The sequence below is a fragment of the Halichoerus grypus genome, chromosome X (genome assembly GCF_964656455.1).
Source record: "Halichoerus grypus chromosome X, mHalGry1.hap1.1, whole genome shotgun sequence".
Taxonomy (NCBI): Eukaryota; Metazoa; Chordata; class Mammalia; order Carnivora; family Phocidae; genus Halichoerus; species Halichoerus grypus.
In genome coordinates, this window is record NC_135727.1 from 101,587,382 (window position 1) to 101,611,838 (window position 24,457).

At 40.2% G+C, this 24,457-nt stretch overlaps 1 pseudogene; it reads left to right on the forward strand.

Moving 5' to 3' along the window:
• Nucleotides 1-609: 609 nt before the first annotated feature.
• On the forward strand, nucleotides 610-7,075 carry LOC118527752 (large ribosomal subunit protein uL1-like; annotated as a pseudogene).
• Nucleotides 7,076-24,457: the final 17,382 nt, after the last annotated feature.

A 24,457-nucleotide genomic window follows, 5' to 3' on the forward strand; every position in this document is an offset into this window, starting at 1 on the left:
AATGTAAATTCCAGAACAAGAAGTTTAAACTTTAATCCATAGACATTTTTCAGCCTTTGATACTCTTCTGATAGTATGCCAGTGTGATCCAAGCAGGGGTTTATCCTTATTACTCTGTTAGTGGTGAACAAGATGGCTTGCAACAGAGGCCGGGGTTGAGGAAAGCACAAGGAGGAAATACGAGTTGAGTTATCACCGGCTCTGCCCTGGTCTTAAGAATGAAGAATGAATTAAGAGGCACTGTGATGAATTACCAGGACTTGATGAATGTGGAATTTGGAAAAAGTGTCAAAGCTCTCACTGATGATATTTCCTGGCGAAGTGAATAGGAAAGTTCTTGCAATACAAACAAAAGCAGAGAAATGAGAAGTTAAAATATGCCTGGGGAAGACACGTTATTTCTTTGATTTAATGGTTGAGGCAATGTCCAACGGACACTTGTTCATCTTGAACTGAAGTTCTGAGTGGGAGATTGAGCTGGAGATCTAGGTTGGGAGTGATATGCAACAAGATGCTATATGGAGTTGTGAGTACGGTAAGATATCTGAGGAACGATGTACAGAATGAGAGAAGAGCAGAGAGGTAAAACAAACCTTTGGGGAATGCTACATGGAGGAGGAGCAGAGAATTTGTGAAAGAAGACCCCTGAACACAGAAGACAAAGTAATAGTATAGTGTTGCATAAGGTAAGAAGTTATAAGATGAACAAGTTCTGGGGCCGAATGTACAGCATGGTGACTATAGTTAACAACACTGTGTTATATATATGAAAGTTACTAGAGAGTAGATCTCAAAGATTCTTTTTTATAGATTTTATTTATTTATTTATTTGAGAGAGAGAGAGCATGAGAAAAAGAGAGAGAGTACGTGCCGGTGGGGGGGGGGGGAGCAGAGGGAGAGATCCCAGGACCCTGGTATCATTACCTGAGCCCAAGGCAGACGCTTAACCTACCCAAGCCACCCAGGTGCCCAATCTCAAAGATTCTTACCACAAAAATAAATAATAATAACTATGGGAGGTGATTAATGTGTTAACTAACCTTGTTGTGGTGATCATTTTGCAATATACACATATATCAAATCTTCAAGTTGTACACCTCAAACTTATACAATGTTATATGTCAATGATATCTCAATAAAGCTGGAAAAAAAGAGAAAGAATTTGCTAAACTGTCTTCCATAGTGACTGTAACATTTTGCTGTCCCACCAGCTATGAATGAGAGCTCCCATTCCTCCACATCCTTGCCAGTATTTTACTGTTGTCAGTGTTCTGAATTTGGGCCATTCTAATATGTGCGTAGTGATATCTCACTGTTGTTTCAATATGCATTTCCCTGATGTCATTTAATGTGGAACATCTTTTCATAGGCATATTTGCCATCTATATATCTTCTTTAGTCAGGTGTCTATTATGGTCTTTGGTCCATTTTTTAATGTAGTTGTTTGTTTTGTTATTGTTGAGTTTTAAGAGTTATTTTTATACAACAATTCTTTATCTGATATGACTTTTGCAAATATTTTCTCCTAGTCTTTGGCTTGTTTTCTCATGTTCTTGACAATGTCTTTCACAAACCAGTTTTTCATTTTAATGAAGTCCAGTTTATCAATTATTTCTTTCATGGATCATGCCGTTGGTGCTATGTGAAAAAATTCACTGCTTTTCCGAAGATCATTTAGGGTTTCTTCTGTGTTATTTTCTAGAAGATTTATAGTTTTGGGTTTTACATTTTGGTCTGTGAACCATTTTGAGTTCATTTTTGTGAAGAGTATTAAGTTCTGTGTCTAAAATCATTTTTCCCATGTGGATGTCCAGTTTTCCCACACTATTTTTTGAAAAGTCTATCTTTGCTGCATTATATTTCCTTTGCTCCTTTGTCAGAGATTAGTTGATACTCATGTGGGTCTATTTCCGAGCTCTACATTCTGTCCCATCCACGTATTTGTCTTTTCTTTCACCAAAACCACACTGTCTTAATTACTATAGCTTGATAGTAAATTTTGAAGTTGGGTAGTGTCAGTTTTTCAGATTTGTTCTTCTCCTTCAATAGTGTATTGGCTATTCTGTATTTTTCGCTTTTTTTTCTTTTTTTTAAGTAAGCTCTAGGCCCAAGTTGAACTTGAACCCATGACCCTGAGAGATCAAGAGTTACATGCTCTACCCACTGAGCCAGCCAGGCATCCTTCTTTTGCTTTTCTGCATAAACTAGAATCAGTTTGTCGATATCCACAAAATAACTTGATCGGGCTTGATTGGGATTGTATTGAATCTATAGATTATTTGGAATGATTATGCTGTTAAAAATTTAATAAGTTGATCTTGGCTGATGGACCAAATTATTTCCAAACATTAAACAACAAGAGGGGCGCCTGGGTGGCTCAGTCGTTAAACGTCTGCCTTCGGCTCAGGTCATGATCCCAGGGTCCTGGGATCGAGCCCCGCATCGGGCTCCCTGCTCTGCGGGGAGCCTACTTCTCCCTCTCCCAGTCCTCCTGTTTGTGTTCCCTCTCTTGCTGTGTCTCTGTCTGTCAAATAAATAAATAAATAAATCTTTAAAAAAAATAATAAAAGAATAAACAGTAAGAATATTTTCATATAGCATTTACTTACAGTGGCAAGTCTTTAAATGTTCTAGCACACTACATGGACACAGTTCAGTGCTGTCCACAAGCTGCTTTAACTCTATTTACTCCATGTTACAAAGCTAGATCCTGAGAAGTCACAATTAAGGTGATTTCCAGTTATATTAGTATATCTCTACTCTGAACATTCTTCTCCTTTTTTTTTTTTTAAAAGATTTTATTTATTTATTTGAGAGAGCACGAGCAGAGGGGAGGCAAAGAGAGGGGAGGCACAGAGGCAGAAGCAGACTTTCCACTAAGCAGGGAGCTCGATTCGAGGCTCGATCCCAGGACCCTGGGATCATGACCTGAGCTGAAGGCAGACGCTTAACCGACTGAGCCACCCAGGCGCCCCTACCCTGAACATTCTTAATACAGAAGTCTGAAAGTCAATCCTATTACTCATGACCTTTGATAGTAACAGTCAGTTAAGCTTGTAGCTCCAGAAAATAAGTAACAATGATCAATTTTAACATAATCAGCAAATACCTTCTATTTTTGTTCAATAGGAGCTTAATTGGTTTTTGACTTGCTGAAAAGTGATTCTATTCATTTAGTTCTCGCAAGTGTGAATTATAGCTAAAACACATTTCTAAAAATTTGCAATTCAGAAGTTAGCACACTGGAAAGAGATCTATTATGACATTGGCACAAGAAAGCCTCATCCAAACAATTGCAAACAAGCTTTTATTCAGCTTTGGTAAAGACTTGACATCAGAAAACTTCTGTTTAATGTCTAAATAAAATGTTTAATGTGAGCACAATAAAGTTGTTCTTATGTTAGGCCTACATTAAAGCAAGATAGAAATAGTTTTTATAGTCAACATTCTGCCACTCTCTGAAATGATACACTTTCCAGAAAGATATTTATTACCAGTTGCCATCTTTAAAATGACAAATTCAATTCAAAACTTGATTTCTAATATTATGTGTAATGAGAAACACTACTCGCCCTGTACATTTTTAAAAAGTGATGCTGAACAAAAGTATTACCATTGAATTTTGTATTTTCATTTAACTTTGGGAAGGATATTTATGTTATCCACCACATCATAATGGCAAAATGGCATGTCTCATACTTTGCAATTTCCTATTTAACTATTATTGCAAAAAGAACATGTTCAGAAGCCAAACAATTTGGTTTTCAATGCTTTCTTAAAATATCCCTTTGAAAACATTTCAGGGTAAAGCAAAGGTTATATATTTCAATTGATTTTTAGCATTATCCTTGTTCTTAAGACAATATCCCATAATCATAACAGTTGATTGGAGAAAAACCTTTTTTTTTTTAGATTTCATTTATTTATTTATTTATTTTAGAGAGAGAGCACAAGAGGGAGGAGAAGCAGAGGGAGACGGACAAGCAGAGGGAGAAGGACAAGCAGACTCCCCGCTGAGCGGGGAACCAGAGACAAGGCTCAGTCCCACCACCCTGAGATCATGACCTGAGCCAAAATCAAGAGTCAGAAGCTCAACCGATTGAGCCACACAGGTGCCCCCTGAGAAAAACTTCTTTTAAAACACAAAGCATTTAAACAAGCTTATTCCATTTTACTTTTATAAAATATATATTAAATACTATTTTCTAAAATATCAATAAATGAAGAAATCCTTTCCTTTCTTTTTAAAGATTTATTTATTTATTTATTTTAGAGAGAGAGAGAGAGCCAGGGTGGTGAGAGGCAGAGAGAGAGAGAGAATCCTGAAGCAGACTCCCAGCTGAGCATAGAGCCAGACGCAGGGCTTGATTCCACGACCCTAAGATCATGACCTGAGCCAAAATCAAGAGCCTGCAGCTTAACCGACTGAGCCCCCAGGCATCCTCTTTTCTTACTTTTTAATGAGAGATCTTTGAGATTTCTTTCTTCTTGAATATACACCAAACTACATCTTAACATCCTGAGCAAGCCATCCTTTAATTTTTGTCAGTTAAATGATGTGCAGCTATTTCAGGGCTTCCAAAAATATTGTAATAACTAAGAATCACTTTACATAAACTCTAGTTTTAGTTTATTTTATGTATCATAGAATATGTAATATTTTGTCAAAAATGATTTTTTAAAAATCAAAGTTCATCATCAAAATATGATTGCTTCTTATAATCCCATGTTATGTGAGAAACAGAGTCTGAATCTCCTACCTACCACTTCTTGTCTCTGAGACCTGGGCCATGTTATTCAACCCCTCCCATCCTCAATTTCCTCATCCATGGAGTGATAACATAAATAGTTCCCACATAATCAGCTGTTAGGCCATCAATGGGTGATAGTGCTATGAAGCCCCTAACAGAACATGCAGAAGGCACTAAATAAATGTTAGGTCTCCCCATTATGTTATGCAATTGGATTAACATGACTTCAAGTCCCAATTATATTATTCTCTGGTTGTGTGACCTTGAGTTATTTAGTTAACCTCACTGAATATCAGGTTTCTTATTTGTAAAAGATAGATAATATTTAACCTCTTGGGATGGGTATGGGCGGTAAATGAGAATAAATGAAATATGCTAATTTAGTAGGGGCTCATTTAATATTTATCACTCTTATTTAAGATGCTAACTCCCATCTCCACCCTATCTCTGACCCTCACATTTTGGAAAACAGTTTTTGACACTGAAAAAATCACGTAGGCGATATCCTTTGCATGTTAGCACTGTGTTAATTGAAATTTACCTTTTTTTAAGATTTTTTAAAATTTATTTATTTGAGAGAGAGAGAGAACACAAGTGGGGGGAGGTGCAGAGGGAGAGGGAGAAGCAGGCTCCCCACTGAGCAGGGAGCCCCATGCAGGACCCTGGGATCATGACTTGAGCTGAAGGCAGGCACTTAATGACTGAGTCACCCAGGCACCCCTGAAATTTACCTTTTAATCTTCAAATAAGGCATGGCCTAGAGAAAGTCTGTTTGAAAGCTGGCCTAGAAGATGCACAGTACAAATGTAACATCTCCCACTTACTTGTATCTCTCTGAAAAAACTTTGTGTAGTATGTGGAGTTCATGGAAATTCGGCTTATGGTGATCAGTTTCATTCTTCCATATCTTCTAATAACTACTGAACAACACATGGATCCTTTTTTAAAAGTAAGTACTGGGACGCCTGAGTGGCTCAGTCAGTTAAGCGTCTGCCTTCAGCTCGGGTCATGATCCCAGGGTCCTGGGATCGAGTCCTGCATCAGGCTCCCTGCTTGGCGGGGAGCCTGCTTCTCCCTCTCCCTCTGCCTGCACTTCCCCCTGCTTGTGCTTGTTCTCTCTCTCTTCTCTCTCTCTGACAAATAAATAAAGTCTTAAAAAAAGTAAAAAAAAAAAAGTAAGTACTAACACCAGGGTGCCTGGCTGGCTCAGTCAGGTAAGCGTCTGACTTCTGCTCAGGTCATGATCTCAGGGTCCTGGGATGGAGTCCATCATCGGGGTCCCCGTTCAGTGGGAAGTCTGCTTCTCCCTCTCCCTCTGCCCCTCCCCCCACTCATGCTCTCTCTCTCTCTCTCTCTGTCTCTCTCAAATAAATAAAATCTTCAAAAAAAAAGAGTAAGTACTAATACCATATATATGTATACATATATATTCTTTTCTAATTCTCAAGAACATTTGATATAGGTACAGTTATTTCTACTGTTTTACAGAGGAAGAAACTGAGGCACAAAAGAGCTTAAGTGAGTTGTTGACATTCACATAACTTCTCAGTGGCAGAGATCAGATTTTAATTATGGCAATTTGTTTCTAGAATCTTCGCTTTCTATTTCTGTGCCATACTGTCTCTCTTTTATGTTGAAAGAAACCTAGTGACGCTCTTTTCTGGTTATTGTGGTGAGCAGCAAAGTCTCCCCTGACACCCCGTACTAGGCTGTGTGGGAGGTCCGGCACAGGAAACAGTGCAAGCGCTGGAAGGTTTTGGAGATGGTGGAGCTGCATATTGGCTTGAAGAACTATGACCCTCAGAAGGACCAACGCTTCTCAGGCACTGTCAGGCTTAAGTCCAGTCCCCGCCCCAAGTTCTCCATATGTGTTCTGGGGGACTAGTAGCACTGTGATGAGGTCAAGGCTGTGGATATTCCCCACATGGATATCGAAGTGCTGAAGAAACTCACCAAGAATAAAAAATTAGTCAAGAAGCTGGCCAAGAAGTATGATGCCTTTTTGGCTTCAGAATCTGATCAAGCAGATCCCACAAATCCTGGGCCCAGGCCTGAATAAGTCTGGCAAGTTCCCTTCCTTGCTGACCCACAATGAGAACATAGTGGCCAAAGTGGATGAAGTGAAGTCCATGAACAAATTCCAGATGAAGAAGGTGCTGTGTCTGGCACTGGCTATTGGCCACATAACGATGACAGATGATGAGCTTGTGTACAACACCCACTTAGCTGTCAATTTCCTGGTGTCATTGCTCAAAAAGAATTGGAAAAATGGCTGGGCTTTATACATCAAGAGCACCAAGGGCAAGCCCCAGTGCCTGTACTAAGACACAACTTGATAAATCCCAGTGCTGGGGCTCCTGGGTGGCTCAGATGGTTGGGTGTCTGCCTTCGCTTCAGGTCACAGTCTCCAGGTCCTGGGATCAGCCCCATGCCCAGCTCCCTGCTCAGCGGGGAGTCTGCTTCTCCCTCTCCCTCTGTCTCTCCCCCTGCTTGTGCTCTCTCTGTCTCTCTCTGTCTCAGATGAATAAATAAAATCTTAAAAAAAATTAAAAAAAATAAATCCTAGTGCTACCATTGAAGAAGAAAGAAAGAGAAAGAAAGAGAGAAAGAAAGAGAGAGAGAAAGAAAGAAAGAAAGAAAGAAAGAAAGAAAGAAGAAAGAAAAAGAAAGAAAGAAAGAAACCTGATCATAGCACCACAGAAAATGCTAAGGTATTATCTAATGTAAGCTTTTGCTTTTTCTGTCTTCTCTTTCTTCTCACTATTCTCCTCTTAGTTTGGCAGGCAAATGCCTAAAAGCTATGGCCAGATGGCTGTACATCCCTTTTTTGAAAACTCTCTAACATGATACGTGTATATGGTGGATTTTGGACTCCATCTGTCTTCCACCTTCTCCTAGTTTGCCTCACTGAGGAAAGCCAGGAAGCATAATGTCAAAGTTGGTCTCAGATCGCATTTGTATTTTGCTGTCCTGTTCCCATCACCAGTGTGGTCTGTCGCATCGATGTAAAAGCATAAAAACCAATCAGGTGCCCCTGGATTTTCTTTTTCTTTCTTTTTTTTTTAAGATTGTATTTATTTATTTGACAGAGAGAGAGCACAAGCAGGGGGAGCAGCAGGGAGAGGGAGAAGCAGACTCCCCGTGGAGCAGGGAGCCTGATGTGGGGCTCAATTCCAGGATCCTGGGATCATGACCCGAGCCGAAGGCAGACGCTTTACCGACTGAGCCACGCACGTGCCCCAGCCCCAGGTTTCTTAGGTGTTGGTTGCTACAAACCATTTCATTGCTCTTTCAGAGGACAGGAATGAAGTGCAATATCAGGGCTTTGAAATACTTCAGAGAAAGGAGAATAGATTTGCTTGGATCCTGTCATGATCCTTTGGACTCTCCTCTTTGCTTTTGTTTTTTCCATCTCTACTTCCCCCAGTGGCTCTGATGTTTCATGATAACTCCAGCCATCTTCACGGTGTTACCCTCCAGGGCTGGTGAGTGCTTTACCTTTTCTTCTTGCTCCCATCCTTCAAATCAAGATAAGTTCTTTAAAAAAAAAAAAAAAGATTTTATATTTTCATTTGAGAGAGGCAGGGGGAGAAGAAGAGGGAAAGGGAGAACCAGATTATCCACTGAGCTGGGAGCCCAAAGCAGGGCTTGATCCCAGGACCCTGAGATCATGACCTGAGCCGAAGGCCAACACTTAACCATCTGAGCCACCCAGGTGCACCAAGATATGTTCTAACTGTAGCCCCAGATGATTGGCTAGAGATAAATTCATTCATGTTAGTGAATACTAACATGAATATCACAATGAGTGAATATCACAATGAGTGATAACGTATTCTGCATTTTCTGTTTTTACATAAGATGATCTGTCCTTTACCTACCAAGGCAGCATTGACCTCTAGACCAATACCTGGCATTCAGCAGCAGGATTCTTGTCAATAGTGAGTGGAAGAAGAAATACATTTCAAAAATAAAATTGTTTCTAAATATTAAAAGATGTATTCAGTAGTGCAATAAAAGGAGTGCAATTAAATACAAGAACACTATCAAGGAAGATATACAAACTGAAGGAAAGCGTATATTTGGCAACTGTATCTACCCTGTCAGGCCAAGGGAAAGGCGCTCTTGCAACTCCACTGTTTACCAGGAAGCCCACGTTTAATTGGCACAACATTAATTTGCATTCTTGATTATGTGTTAGAGACATAGTTCTTCCTGGGAGTGCAAGACAGGCTGTAGATGCCCTATTGAATATAAATTCAGGTTGCTTTAGGAAGAAGGCTCTAGTGGCTGATGAATCCACTCTTCACATTTTGTTTAAAGTCTTTATATCTGCATTTTGAACAACCAGGATATATTTTGCATTTATATTGAGAAGATAAAACTCTGGGTGTGTGCATGCATGTGTGCATGTGCCTGCCTCTGTGTGTGTGTGTGTGTGTGTGTGTGTCCTATTTAGCCAATCCAAAAGAATTTGCATATGTTGTGAGTGGTTATTTATAGTCAAATGAAAAGGTGGCTTGACAAGTTTTTCTCACGTAAGGCATTTATGTAAGAATCTCAGATATAGGAGTTTATTATAAGCTATTTTATTTATACATCATGCATTTTTTTAGAAACTCTTTCAAATTCAAAGCACCCTTCAAAAATGCTTTCCTAATATATGAGTAATTAAACATAGCCTATTGGAATTAGTAGGATTAGAAGATTCTTGAGCAATTCTGAAACTTCAAAACTGAAGGCTTTACGTGGAAGCTTAGAAATCCATTACCTCAGTGCAGTGGATCCAAACAGATGAGCACAATTGCATTTGACACTTGTGAAACATACTTGACATGTTAGTCAGGGTTCCCTAGAGAAACAGAATCAATAGGATATATGTAGATTTATAGAAAGAAACTTATTTATTATTGTTTTTTTAGAGGATTTTATTTATTTATTTGACAGAGAGAGAGCACAAGCAGGGGGAGCTGCAGAGGGAGAGGGAGAAACAGGCTCTCCACTGAGCAGGGAGCCCAATGCGGGGCTCGATCCCAGGACCCTGGAATCATGACCTGAGCCAAAGGCAGACACTTAACCGACTGAGCCACCCAGGTGCCCCTAGAAAGGTATTTATTATGAAGAATTGGCTCATGCAATTATGGAAGCTCAGAAGTCCCATGGCCTGCCATTTGCAAGATGGAAACTCAGGAAAGCTGGTGATGAGTTTTAGTCCAAATCCGAATGCCTGAGAACCAGAGGAGTCAAAGGTGTAAGCCCGAGTTCAAGGAAGGCCAGAGAACCAGGCACACTGATATTGGAGAGCAGGAAAGAAAAACATCCCAGCTCAAGCACAGAGCAAATCCATTCTTCCTCTTCTTCTTTTTTTTTTTTGAGAGAGAGAAAGAAGAGAGAGAGAGCAGAGTGGGGGGGTGGTGCAGAGGGATAGGGAGAGAGAATCTTTTTTTTTTTTTTTTTTTTTTTTTTGTGGTAGAGCGAATCTTAAGGAGGCTTCATGCTGAGCATGCCAGGCTCGAGCTCACAATCCTGAGATCATGACCCAGAGATCATGACCTGAGCTGAAATCAAGAGCCAGAGGCTTAACCGACTGAGCCACGCAAAGGCCCATTTCTTTCTCCACTTTTTAGTTCTCTTCAGGCCCTCAGTGGATTGGATCATGCTCACCCAGACTGGTGAAAGAGATCTCTTTCATTCAGTGTACTGATTCAAATATTAATCTTCTGGAAATACCTTTACAGACACATCCAGAAATAATGTTTCACCAGCTATCTGGGCATCCCTTAGTCCATCATAAAATTAACCATCATGAAGGGATTATGTATAGAAAATGATACTATAAAATTCCTGCAACATGTAAAGGGAATAAAAAAGTACACAGACAAGAAATATCAGGGATAAAAATGTTTCACAGATGTCTCAAGCAATTAATTAAGTTATATATTTTTTCCTGGACTTTTTGGTGCTTACAGTATATACCAGCTTTCAAATTTGTAGTTCGTTGTTATTTCTTTTCCCATTTTCAACAAATAGTCCTTTTCTTTCATTTAATCTTTTTTTAAAAATAGGCTTTATGCCCAACGTGAGGCTGGAACTCACAACCCTGAGATCAAAAGTCGCATGTCCCACCGACTGAGCCAGCCAGCACCCCCAATAAATCGTCCTTTTCAAACCTAATTTTAAAATTTTATTATTTATTCATTTACTTATTTTTAAAGATTTATTTATTTATTTTAGAGGGAGAGAGAGAGAGAGTGCATGTGCTCACGAGCAAAGTGGGGGGGGGGCTGCAGAGGGAGAGGGAGACAAGCAGAATCCCCCATCAGAGGGAGCCTGAAGCGGGGCTCAGTCCCAGGATCCTGAGATCATGACCTGAGCCAAAATCAAGAGTCAGACGCTCAACTGGTTGAGCCACCCAGGTGCCCCTTTAATTTTAATTTAATAATCTCTTCTCTTAAAGAGGCTGTATAAATCAGGCAACCTTCAAGACCCACATGCTCCAGAGAAAGTGCCTCCTATCACAAGTGGAAGAACAGTCTTGCCTTTGGTGTAACGTCTGCTGCCTGCTGAAGCCTCTTAAACAGACCTGACAACGTATCCAGACGCACACTGTGCTTTTTCATCTGGTAGCTATTTCGTCAATGCTGCTGGTACAGAGATGGACCTAGGCTGAAAGCCATGAGCGATGGTGCAGTGAAGTCTCCAATTCAAGTAAGTGACTTGTGAAGAATGTAAATATACTGTAGGAAAGCTTGTAAAAAATACTGACCTTGCTCTTTTCTTTTCATCCATTTTGTAATATGTTTACAGTAGCATTGAATGACAATGTATACACTTTAAGCTGTGTATATTGTTTAGAACCGACAAGGAGAATCTATTATGCTGTCATCACTGCAGTGACAAACATGGTGTAGTTTAATACAGAGGATAGAATATTAACATTGCATCAGACAGATCTGGTTCAAACTTTGGTTCTTCCTCTTCCTTATTTGACTCTGAGCAAATTGTTTTACCTCTGAGCCTTTGTTTCCTTCTCTATAAAATCATGATTAAAAATAGCTATCTTGAAGAATGGTTGAGAATTTTAAAAGAGATTTTATAGATAATTCCAATATTTGGCTCTGAGCCATGATGGGCAGTGAAGTAGTGCATTCTGGGTGTTATTATTACCAGAGATCCTTTCCATTGAGGAGAATTACTGAGTCATTTTATGATTACTCTCTATCTGTAGAGCAGGGCTGTCTCTACTTCCAGGTAGAAGCAAAGATTTGCTTTCTGTAAGCTATCAAACCAAAATGTCATACTACCACTGAAGACATTTTGACAAGATCATCTAATTAGAATGGCTGGTACTGTGATAAGCAATTAAAATTGCTCCATTGTTTTCATGTTTAGCTTCTATGGTAAAAGATTTATAGCCCTACTGTCTTATTTTTGGCAGTCCAGTGCATGGCGCTCTTCACAAGAGCTTAACATCAATTCACATAATTAAGATTCAATGAATTAGCTATAACTGAGTAAAACGCAGTACACATTGACATATAAAAATACAGTTGCCATGTAAATATATTTATAAAATGTCTGTATGTCAAATTTCTGCCATTGGCTCAACTTTCATTCTTTTTTATAAGAGATTCTGCTTTGGGCCTAGGTGGCCATATTTGGGGCGGATGATTTCATTCCCTGGGGCTATGGCTGATTGGATCAAGAGTGGAAGCTTGCAACCAGAACACCTCTCTCAGGAATTTGGAATAAGGACATGTTAGGCTGTACTTGCAGATAGCTGGCCTGATACCTAATGTAGCAAACCAAAGTTATGGGTTAGTAACTCCTAAGTATCTTCAGAGGAAGTTAGTATTCAGAAAGGAAGCTGGGGTTGGTTTGCAGAATAAAAACAAATGTAGGGCGCCCTGTGAATGAGAGAGGGAAGGTGAGGAGAGCCTGAGAGCAAGAACAAGAGCCAGAGAGTAAAAGATTGAGACCGAGAGACCATACGCCTGATGGTTTTCTAGTTTCTGTAAGGTTCAGCTACACTTCCAAATACTGGGCCCTGTCAGATTCTCATCCTACTAGAGAATAAAATAAATTCTCTACTTATTTGAACTAGTTTGAGTGAGTCTCTGTTTCTTATAACCATGTGATTGCTACTTAGAATTATACCAATTCTATATTTCATATCTGCACAGGGTCTGAATTAAGCTCAGCAAGACATCTGTCGAAATATGCAAAAGTGCTACTATAACATGGGAGGTTTAATTTATCCATCTGTGTTAGTTTCATGTTGCTGCTGTAAGAAACGATCACACATTTTGTTACTTAAAACAATAGAAATTGATTCTTTTACTCAGGAAGTTAGAAGTCAAAATGGGTCTCATGGGGCTAAGATTAGGGTGGCAGCAGGATCGCATTGCTTGTGAAGACCCTAGGGGAGAATCCCTCCCTTGCCTCTCCCAGCTTCAAGAGACTGCCTGCATTCCTGGGTCTTGGCAATATCATTTCAATCTCTCCTCTCGTCATCACAGCCCTTTCTCCAACTCTGACTCTTCTGCTTCCCTCTTTAAGTAGGCGCCATGCCCAACATGGGGCTTGGACTCACAACTCTGAGATCATCAAAAGAGTGGCGTGTTCTATTGACTGAGCCAGCCAGGCACCCTCTGCTTCCCTCTCTTAAGGATTCTTATGATCACATTGGGGCCAGTTAGATAATCCAGGATAGTTTTCCCATCTCAAGATCCTTTGTTTAATCATATCTGAAAAGTCTGTTTGCCGTGTAAAGGAGCATATTCACAGGTTTGGGGAATTAGGCCATAGACATCTTTGTGGAGACGTTATTCTACTTGCCTCACCATCCATGATAATAGTATTTTAATGGTTTTATAATCCATCTTTTCACTCATTTTTATATGCTTAAAATTAATAAAATTATCAGAGTTTATGGTAAGAAAAGAGTAATCTAAACTTTATAGTGTTTATAAACTTTGCATAACTGTTGGAGGGTAATACAGCTTTAAAAAAGTTAGATGCTCTACCTGTAGCTATATTTTGTTTTGTTTTTTAAAGATCTTATTTATTTATTTGAGAGAGAGAGACAGAGCACAAGCCCGGAGAGAGGCAGAGGGAGAAGCAGACTCCATGTTGAGCTGGGAGCCCGACATGGGGCTTGATCCCAGCACCTGGAGATCATGACCTGAGCCGAAGGCAGATGCTCAACCATCTGAGCCACCCAGGCGCCCCTGTAGCTATATTTTGATGATGAATTTTTAAAAAATATTTTGATAGTGAGTCTTTATATAATATCTGATAATTTTTCAAAGGAAAAATTATTGACTGGGAGCAGCCAACATTGTGATCTTCATCATTAACATGTGTCTTGAAGATACTTTTAAAATATGACATTTGTTGTTTAAGAGAAATTGATATTTACTTTCCAGGAAAGTATTTACAATTTTGGTACTAACGTATTTCATTTCTCTGTAATACTTTGAAATGTATAATACAAACATTGAAATTAGACAAAGAAGACATTAGTCATCCATAATTCTCCTTCAGTTCACTTTAATCACCATCCAGGAATCCCTTGTTTTTATGAATACATGAAATAGTACCCCTACTTTTACTTAGATGTCCGTTAATAGTTTTAACCAATAACTGTATTTTATTTAGCAATTTTCCAAAGTTTAATTCTATCTATACTTACATCATGAGTTTTAAAACTTTTGAATATTTGTTTGAATATTTTTTTTATCATGCCTTTTAAATAAACTGCTGTGCGGGGCGCCTGGGTGGCTCAGTCAGTTAAGCATCTACCTTTGGCTCAGGTCATGATCTCAGGGTCCTGGGATCGAGTCTCCCATCAGTCTCCCTGCTCAGTGGGGAGTCTGCTTCTCCCTCTGCCCATCCCCCCCAAATGTGCTCTAGCTCTCTCGCTCTATCCCTCTCTCAAATAAATAAAATCTTTAAAAAAATTGTTGTGCTGTGAAAATATTAAAAGAAAGAACACATTCTACATCTTCCTGCTAAAGGTCTCACAGGTATTTATTTATTTAAAGAAACAAAGTTGTGGGCTGGGAGTTTAAGGCAATGTATAAGAGCGACCCTAACACTCTATTTATTTTGAATGGGCTATTTTGAGAGGGGAAAAAAAGAATACAAAATCAAAGGATAGTCTCTTTTTTTTTTTTCTTTTGATATAAGCAGAGTTACTTAGAGTCCCCTCGGGTTTTTTTTTCACCAAATGAAACCAGAACCATAGAAGATTATAGGTCAGTGAGGAATTTATTAAATCTCATTGGAAATTAAAATAGACTGTATTTGTCACATTCTCCAGAGAAACAGAACCAACTGTGTGTGTATGTGTGTGTATTTTTTCTTTTTTAAGGAATTGGCTAACTTGATTATGGAGGCTAAGAAGCCCGGCCCCTGGAGAGCTGATGGTGTAAGTTCCAATCTGAGTCCAAGTTTGAGTGCCAAGGCAGGAGAAGATCCATGTCCCAGCTCAAAAACAGTCAGGCAGAGAGAGAGAATTCTTTTTTACTCAGCTTTTTATTCTATTCAGGCCTTCAGTGGATTGGATAAGGCTCATCCACATTGGAGAAGGCACTCTGCTATGCTCGGTCTACTGATTTAAATGTTAATCCCATCCCAGAACAACCCCTCACCCATCCCCCCAGAAATAATGTTTAACTCAATATCTGGGCACTTGACAGTTAGTTGACAGTTAAATTTAACCACCACATAGACTTTTAAAATATTCTGAAGGTTGGAGAAAATTAAATCATTTGCATTTAAAATTAATTGATATTACTTTCTTGTAGTTCACAGTGTGATATAAATCACGGTAGAGACAGAAAAGGTAGAAATTCAAATATCTCTACAGTGGAATATGATAAATATGACAACAGAGGAAAGCTAGATACATACATAACACAGAATGCCAATTTTAGTAATGGTGGCCAGGGCAAGGCAGATGGTGGTGGATGGGGACTTGTTAAATTCTGCCTTCCACGGAGAAGGTGGAAGAATCTGTGTTGGGAAAATAAGGGAATTAAAGGATTACAGAGAGCTGACAAGAGAAACCTGGTCTTGCTCTGAAGAATGGAGTGAGTAAGCACTCTGTTGTAGCACAACCCAGCAAACAAAAAGGCAGTGATGGACCAGAGTGAATTATTACTCCCTATGCCATACCTCAAATTTACTTCCACTCACAAGGACAGAGGAAAACGCACTGTAGCAGAGAGCATTCCTGTCTATGCCACACCTCCTCTGTTCACCTCTGACCTCACGTATAGCTAACGTGAACGGTACCTTGCACACTCCCATGGTGCCAACTTAAGGGCATTATAGCTTTTCTATCTCAAGGCCTTCTCCTGCCTGCTGATAGGTCCAATCAGGGTTTTCATGTACTCGAGGAAAAACATCAACCAATGGGGGATGGCAGTCTGTAGTGAAATGCTCCAGCCTCCTGTCCCTGGGGGGGGGGGGGGGGGGGGGGGCAATTCCACAGGGAATTCTATACAATTCCTCATAGGATTCATAGAGACTGAGCCTATTGGTCCAGAGGGAAAACCAGCTTCTTATTGGTTTTCCAGTCGGACACTCCCCCTCTCTCCTTTATCCTTCCATGGATAACCTGTCAAATAAATACCCCATTTCCAAACACTTGCCATGGGCTCTGCTGTCGGGGAAACCCAAACTAAGATACACACTCAGTTTTATCTATATAGCTCTACTGAATACAAAACCGTTTTATATTCCCAGTTGCCCCAGAGGGAAGTGGGATGCAGTGGTGGGGAGGGGGGGTGGGGGGACAGGTTCTGGAGTTGTTGTCAACTCCATTTTACTAATGAGGAAAAGTCTTTAGATAATCTGAGTGATTCTCTCAAAGTCACACAGTTAATAAGTGGCAAAGTCTTCTTTGATGTGCTAAATAGAACCTTGGCAACACATAAAAAAAGAATGAATCATTTCCCAAATGAGTTCTGTGTGCTTTAATTCCATGTATAATTTCAATTTAATGTGTCAGATCTTGCTGGCTTAAACCTTTCAGCTAAACCTCATTAATTTGGACTCAATTTATGCTTTGTGATAACTTGTAAATGTTGGAGTGAAATTTATTTTCTCTGTAAAAATATTATCTAATCTAAAATATACATTTTTAATAAGACCAAATCATTTCCTCAATCCCCACCTTGGGTTTTCTACAGCCATCATCCTTTAATGTTCTACGGTATCCAATAAAAGGCAAAGAACAGTAGGCACACTCAATTTTAGGATGCTTTATTGTTCTCACAATGCCTTTTGGCATCATGAAATCAAGCTCTGCCCCATTTCAAGTTACATTCAAAGAAGGAAAAGTTCGTGTATTTTTTCCATTTTTAAATTTTTATTTAATATGCACGTATACAGCATTAACTGTACGCCAATCTCTATTCTAAATGTTTCACCAAGAGTATTTCATTTAATTCTCACAATAATCCTCTGAGGTAAAACTGTTATCCTCATTTTACATATGAGAAAACTAAGGTACAGGGAGATGAGTGACTTGATCAGAGTCACACAGCTGGGAAATGGCTAAGCCTGGATTCCAATTTAGGAAACTTGGCTCTTAAGTCAGAAAGTGCTCTTATCTGCTAGTAGTGCCTTGAAAACCTTCAAATCCAATCTCATTCAGCCATACAACCCACATACCAGGAAAGTCATTAGGAATAAAGGTTGAAGGGGCGTCTGGGTGGCTCAGTTGGTTAAGCGTCTGCCTTCGGCTCAGGTCATGATCTCAGGGTCCTGGGATCGAGTCCCACGTCGGGCTCCCTGCTCAGTGAGGAGTCTGCTTCTCTCTCTCTCTTTCAAATAAATACATAAAATCTTAAAACAAAAAAGGGAATAAAGGCTGAAGATGAGAGTTATAAAATATGCTTTTCAGGGTTGCCTTTCATTCCTAATTCTACACGACTATTTAAGTATTTAGGTCCCAGTTGCCTCTAGATGCCTTCATACACCTTTTAAGTCTTTTTAAGTCCATGTCACAGCCCTTTCATGAGGAGACATTGTGACCAAGAAGGGCTTTTGTCAACAACAAAGAGAACCAATGAGAACTAAGGTGTTTTGGAGTACTGCTCTTCATCTGAAAGTTGAATCACAAAGAAAAGGAAGGTCAGCAGATAATAATTGTAGAGGCAGCAATGGAATGTGGAAAGGGCCCACAGTCACCCCTTGGCTGAATACAGACAGGCCCATCGGATGAATGACTCCCCCCCACCCCTCCAAAATAGCCTTAGGCACTAACTAACCAATGGACTACTTACCACCAGGCACAGTTACCAAAAAAGGGGAAAAATGCCATCCATCCCCATACCTCCTCACCTGCCCCCTTTAAGAATAGCCCCCTTCCGCTGCCTCGTGGCAGACAGCTTCTCTGCTGTCCTGCTCACAGGTCCTTTCCGGTGCACTCAGTAAACTTCTAGCTCCTTTGTTCTGCCTCAGGTGAAGTCTTTCACCGCCCGCCCCGCCGGCTTCCACCCAATGGTGCCCCATATTTCGGGGCCCCATCCAATTGGACAGCCACCACAATAATGACTACTAGTAGTCATTTGCCCATCCAAAGAATGTGTAAATATTAGGCCAATTCATAGTTTAGTCAAATTCTCCACCAGACTTAGGATTTGGTACAGCCAGTCTGGGAAGAATTCTGCATTTGTTTCTAGTGCAGAGCCCGCCTAATTGTCAAACTGTGAAAAGGAATTATTTTCCAGACTAACTTCCCTTGCCCCTAAATAATTTGAGGATTTTATAACGTTTGTTGAGGAGGAAAAGTTTTCCCGTCAGAGCTTCGAGGTTCTTTGGCTGGTCTAATAATTAAATTGACATAGGACATAAGACAGATTACCAGGAGAAAAAACAAACTCCAAATACAAGGAACCTGGCAAAGACATAAGACTCCAGGCAGTCAGGCAGCTGAGGCTTGTATACCATCCTGAGGTAAAAAGGAGGGGCCTACGAAGGGGTCTGGGCTTCAAAGGGGAGGAAGACAATTTACAGGAAGATGAGAAGAGCAGATGTTTGGTAAACCTGTGTTTGCTATGCCACGCCAAGTCTTTCTGATAGAAAAAGTTTTCTCTGCTAATAGCTCCGTTGCTGGTCAGGCTCCCCATCTAAATTCTTTCAGGCAGTTAGGGAGAGATAAAAAGCTCCCCCCCTCCCCAGTCTGCTGGGTCTTAATTGCCTTCAGCTCAAAACAATCCATATGCCAAAGTGACACATTATGGGGTGGTATATTCTGCTCCCTTTCACGTGTCAGTGTTCTTATTTGCACAAAATTCTTATCAAAGCATTTAGATTTTCTAAAATAAACTATCCAGCTATTTTATTGTTCTGTCAACAGCTTTTCTATATATTCTTTTAAGGAAAAAAAATTGCTTTCCGCCTTAGATATTCTTTCTCTAACTGTTTTCCTAAGCCTCAGTGACACTTCTCCACATTTAGGCTAGATTAAAGAAATTTGATTGTACAAATTAAGGCCAGTAGAATACCATTTATCCTTCTAGAACATTATTTTCCTTAATAAATGATTCTCTAGAGTTCTGAAAAAAGATTAACATACTGAACAGAACACTTAGCTTGTAAGGAAGTCATATTATTTACTTACTGGATTTATTTCGGACATACTACAAAGACTAAAATCCCCAAGATGGAACACCATTATTTCATGGTACAATAACACTTATTTTATTGAGTTGACTTTGATTTTATTTTCTCACCCTGCATTTTGTGGTTGCCTCATTTTCTTATTATTTTCTTTTAACATCATAATGTTGGAAGCTGTGACAAAAATAATAAAGCCCAACTTTCTCACTTCACATCTAATGAAACAGACACCCTAAGAGTTTAAGTTACTGTTTTTCCTTGCTTCCAATCCAGCACTCTGTTCAATAAACATCTTCTCTCATTGATCTTGACGTGTTTTTCTCTGCCAACATAAGCTCCTTGGTTAAAGGAAATGTTATGTTTTAAATATATATCCTTAAATAAAATATTCACAAATGTTAATCATGATGCTGATGTAGTTTTGGAATATAGGTGAGGTTTGGTGGGGTGAGGTCTGGAGCCAACGGCCAAGCAAGAATTCTTGAGACGTCTTTGATGCAAAATGGTGGTTTTATGAAAGCACGGGGACAGGACCCCTGGGCGGAAAGAGCTGCTGCCCTGGGGTTGTGAGGGGTGGCTGAGTATATACTATGGGGTTGGGGGAGGTAAGGAAAAGGGAGGTTTTCAAAAGAACTTTCATATGCTAAAGAGGACCTACAAGATTCTGGAGGCCTTGTCCTTGTCAAGTTAAGGTTGTTTTTCTCTGTATCAAGGCATTAACATTAAGACAGTTGGGAGCTTCCTGGAGGAATGTCCCACCCAGGAGCTGGGGGGCGGGGAGGGGGGTGGTTGCAGGGTGTCAGCTTGTGCTTTGTCCTCAGCTAGCCTTCTGCTCCCTCATCAAAGGTAATAGAGTAAACATCAGTAATGTAGTTTTATATTTGACTTATTAAGAAAACACAGGTTCATTTTAGTTTAAATTACCAGATCTCAAGGAAATTTTTTGGAAGTGTCTGTGTTATAATTTGATATTGATTCTATAAATTCAACTCTCATTTGAGTGTCATTTATACCTTTTTTAATTATAATTTTCTTTGTAGCATTTATTTGGATGTGTACTCAGAGCACAAGTGGGATCTTATAAGCAACCGCACATTTGTTTATTCTGAGAGGTAGCGTCAAGTCAACATATAATTAAAGCAAAATAGAGATAGAAAAAGTTCTGCACAAAGACGAAAAGGTGTTCCTGGTGAAAACCAAGGTAACAAAGTGCTCACATGCATACAGAAAAGACTATGTCGTTCAAAAGGCAGAGAACTCTGACAAGAGTCAGATGGCGCTAGTTTAAGCGTTCAGCACAACACAGGGAGATGGTGCCCTCACCTGCGAGTGGATACGGAATCCCAAGTGGTCTGGCTGAAGATGTGTACATTAGTCTATGAGTCTGATGTCATTAAACGTCTGTGGCAAGCTACTCGCTTCTCTTGCACTTGATCCTGTCCTGATCACAATTGCCTTCCATCTAAAGAAAGGGAATGTGCTGATTTGATCGTTTAGTGAAAGTCTGTTTCACTAGATAAATTTTTCTCTCTCATAATATGTTATTCTCTTGTGAGTGTTCTTAGCAAATGTAGTTTCATTAAAAAACAAAATTCAGCTGAGTAAACATAAAGATCTAACTGGCTTTATGCAATGATTCATGAATTGGGCAGCATCCCATCTAACAAATATGAGGGGGCCCTGAGGAGCTGTACAAAATGGAAGGTTTTTAGAGACAGAAAGGAGGTGGCGCCTGGGTGGCTCAGTCGGTTAAGTGTCTGTCTTCGGCTCAGGTCATGATCCTGGAGTCCTGGGATGGAGCCCCGAATTGGGCTCCCTGCTCAGCCCCTCACCCAGCTCATGTTCTCTCATGTTCGCTCATGTTCTCTCTCCCACTCTCTCTGTCTCTCTCTCAAATAAATAAGATCTTAAAAAAAAAATTTCCTTTAAAAAAACAAAAACAGAGAGGAGGTGGGACAAGTAAGTCATAAACCAAAGCAAGGTTTATTTCAGGCAAGGTAACCTTCCTTGCCGGGAGGGGCGGGGATCCGGCAGTTTACATCCCTAGTGCTCATCAGGCTAGTCCTGATCAACTGGTTAAAGGTCAAATTCCTGGGAGTGGCTGAAAACTGCAATTAAGTCTTAGTTTTGCTGTTGTGGGGGCCAGTGACTATTTTGGGCCTGTTGTTCCTTTTTAAATAATCTTCATGATTTTAAATATTTCTATAATGAATCTAAACATTTATATACTGTAAAAACAAGAGGCATAGATCATATTGTGGTTAATTCACCAAGCTAAAGACATTTCATGGGACATTTTGAAAACTGGCCATCTGGCTTTCTGCTTTGGGGATGGAATCTTTCCAACTATTTTACTTTCAGGCTTCTAGAATAAATATTTATTCTATTTTTGTTGTTGTTGTTCTCCAGATCCATATAACTAATTCACAAGTACACCACCAGTATATTTATCACTATGGTTTTGATGTCATTTTTGGAATGTAGGTGAGGTTGGTGGGGTCCAGAGCCAATGGCCAAGAAAGAATTCTTGAGACATCTTTGGTGCAAAATGGTGGTTTTATTAAGGTATGGGGATAAGACGCCGGGGGCAGAAAAGAGCTGCAGCACCGGGGTGGTGAGGGGTGGCTGATTATATACTTGGGAGTTGGGGTAAGGAAAAAGGGAGGTTTTCAAAGAACTTTCTTATGCTAAAGAGGACCTAACAAGATACTGGAAGCCTTTGCCATCGTCAAGTTTTTCTCTCTAGTAAGTCATTAATATTAAGACAGTTGGGAGTTTCTTTCTGGAAGTTAGGTTATTGATAAGAATGCTTTTTTCTTGTGAATCACTAAGACACTTGTAAAGTGAGGGAGACTCAGGTCTTGCAGGACTGTAATCTCTATCAGCTAACCATTTGTTTTCCCTTCCCTTAGCTTTAGGGCAACTGGGAGCACCTGAGGAATGTCACACGTATCCCACCTGGGGGGGCGGCGGTTTGCAGGGTGTCAGCTTGTGCTTTGTCCTCAGCTTGCCTTCTGCTCCCTCACCAGTTTTATGGCTATAATTCTGCAAAATCATCCAAATTAATGTATGACACTAGGTTACTTTTAGCTGAAGCTTTGGACTATTGTGCTTTAGTAAAGCTTTTGCAAAATTCCAGATTTGAGATTTACTAGTATCTTGAAGGTTCTGCTCACCTGAGATGTTGTTGTCCTTGGTATGTAGATACAGGTCCTAAAAATGGATATAACTTTTTTTATAGATCACAACTAGTTTCCTAAACCTCTTATAGAGGTAAGATAAACTAAATATATTTATAAGAATGAATATATTTTATCCAGATTCCCAGAGTATTTATAATAAAATTTGATGAATAATTAGGGGCTTGTGTAAAACTTTACTTATAAAATTGAATTATACTTCCCAAGTAATGGAAATTTGTGTATTCTTTATTTTGCAATTGTGATACTGTGACTTATAAGAAATATATATTCGGTGTTTGTCCACAGTTTGGTTTTGGGCTCACAGCTCTCAAAACCTTGGAATTTCCTGAACAATCAAAGCAATGGGAGTATCTTTTGTCATTATATTTGGTCTCCTGTCCTCAGTTCTTGAAACCATTGCAGAGCCATAAAGGTGAAATATGTGTCTTGTTATTCATTAACAACCTCCTTTCCACCACAACTGGGTTTATGTTAATTAGGTGGCTGTTGGAAAGCACCTAAGATGGGGGCTGGTTGCCAAGGGAACCAACCCAGAATCAAGGGTTAGAATTTTCAGTCCCAACCCCAGACCTCAGATGAGGGGAGATGGGCTGGAGATTGAATCAACCACCAATGGCCAATCATTGAATCGATTGCATCAATGTAATGCAGCCTCCATAAAGACCCAAAAGGGTGGGGTTTGGAGAGCTTCAAGGGTGGTGAACACGTGGAGATTTGTGGAGCCTGGCGCACCTGGAGAGGGCCAGGAAGCTCCCCACCCTTCCCCCCCTGCCTTGCCCTATGCATCTCTTCTATCTGGCTGTTCCTGAGTTATATCCTTTTATAATAATCTGGTGATCTAGTAAGTAAAATGTTTCTTTGAGTTCTGTAAGCCACTCTAGCAAGATTAATCAAATCCAAGGAGGGGATTTTGGGTACCTCTGGCTTAGAGCCAGTTTGTCAGAAGTACAAGTAACAATCTGAACTTGTAAGTTGCATCTGAAGGGGCGGGGTGGGGAGGGATGGGTGTTGGAGAACTGAACCCTTAAGCTGTAAAATCTGAGGCTATTTCCTGGTACTGATGGAGGATAGTTGGAAGGCAGGCAGGCAGGGACAAGGCGCCCCTGCACTAAGAGGAAACCACCCTTAGAAGGATTTTCCATCACTGTTAGGAGCCCTCCACCCTTTCCCATGTGATAGGTGACAAAAACCTGATTGGATGACAGGTGCAGGGAGGGTTCATCAGGTGAAAACAGCCTGCTAACAAGCCCATAAAAGCCCCTAGACTTAGAAACTCAGGTGGCAACCCTCTCGGGTCCTCTCCCTCCTTGGGAGCTTTGTACTATCAGTTTGCTGTCACTCAGTGAACCTTGCTTTGCTGCCCACTACTCTGCCTGGTCTACCTCTTCATTCTTCGAAGTGGTGTGGCCAAGAACCACGGGCACCGATGGAGAAAAAAATCCTGTAAGAGTACCTGTGTCAGAAGTGAATAGTCATATGGGACTAGGGGCTACTATATTAGCACAGGTCTATAGTAGTACAGAGAGCTTAAGAGTTTTTTCTTACAAATAGGCTGATTAATTTTTTTTTTTTTAAAGATTTTATTTATTTATTTGAGAGAGAGAGACACAGCGAGAGAGGGAACACAAGCAGGGGGAGTGGGAGAGGGAGAAGCAGGCTTCCCGCCGAGCAGGGAGCCCGATGTGGGACTTGATCCCAGGACCCTGGGATCATGACCTGAGCCGAAGGCAGACGCTTAACGACTGAGCCACCCAGGCGCCCTAGGCTGATTAATTTTAAGATAAAAATATGAGCAAATTAGAACTAACACGTTTGTAAACAACTGAGTGAAATACTTACATATGTCAAACCATATGCTTTTTTAAT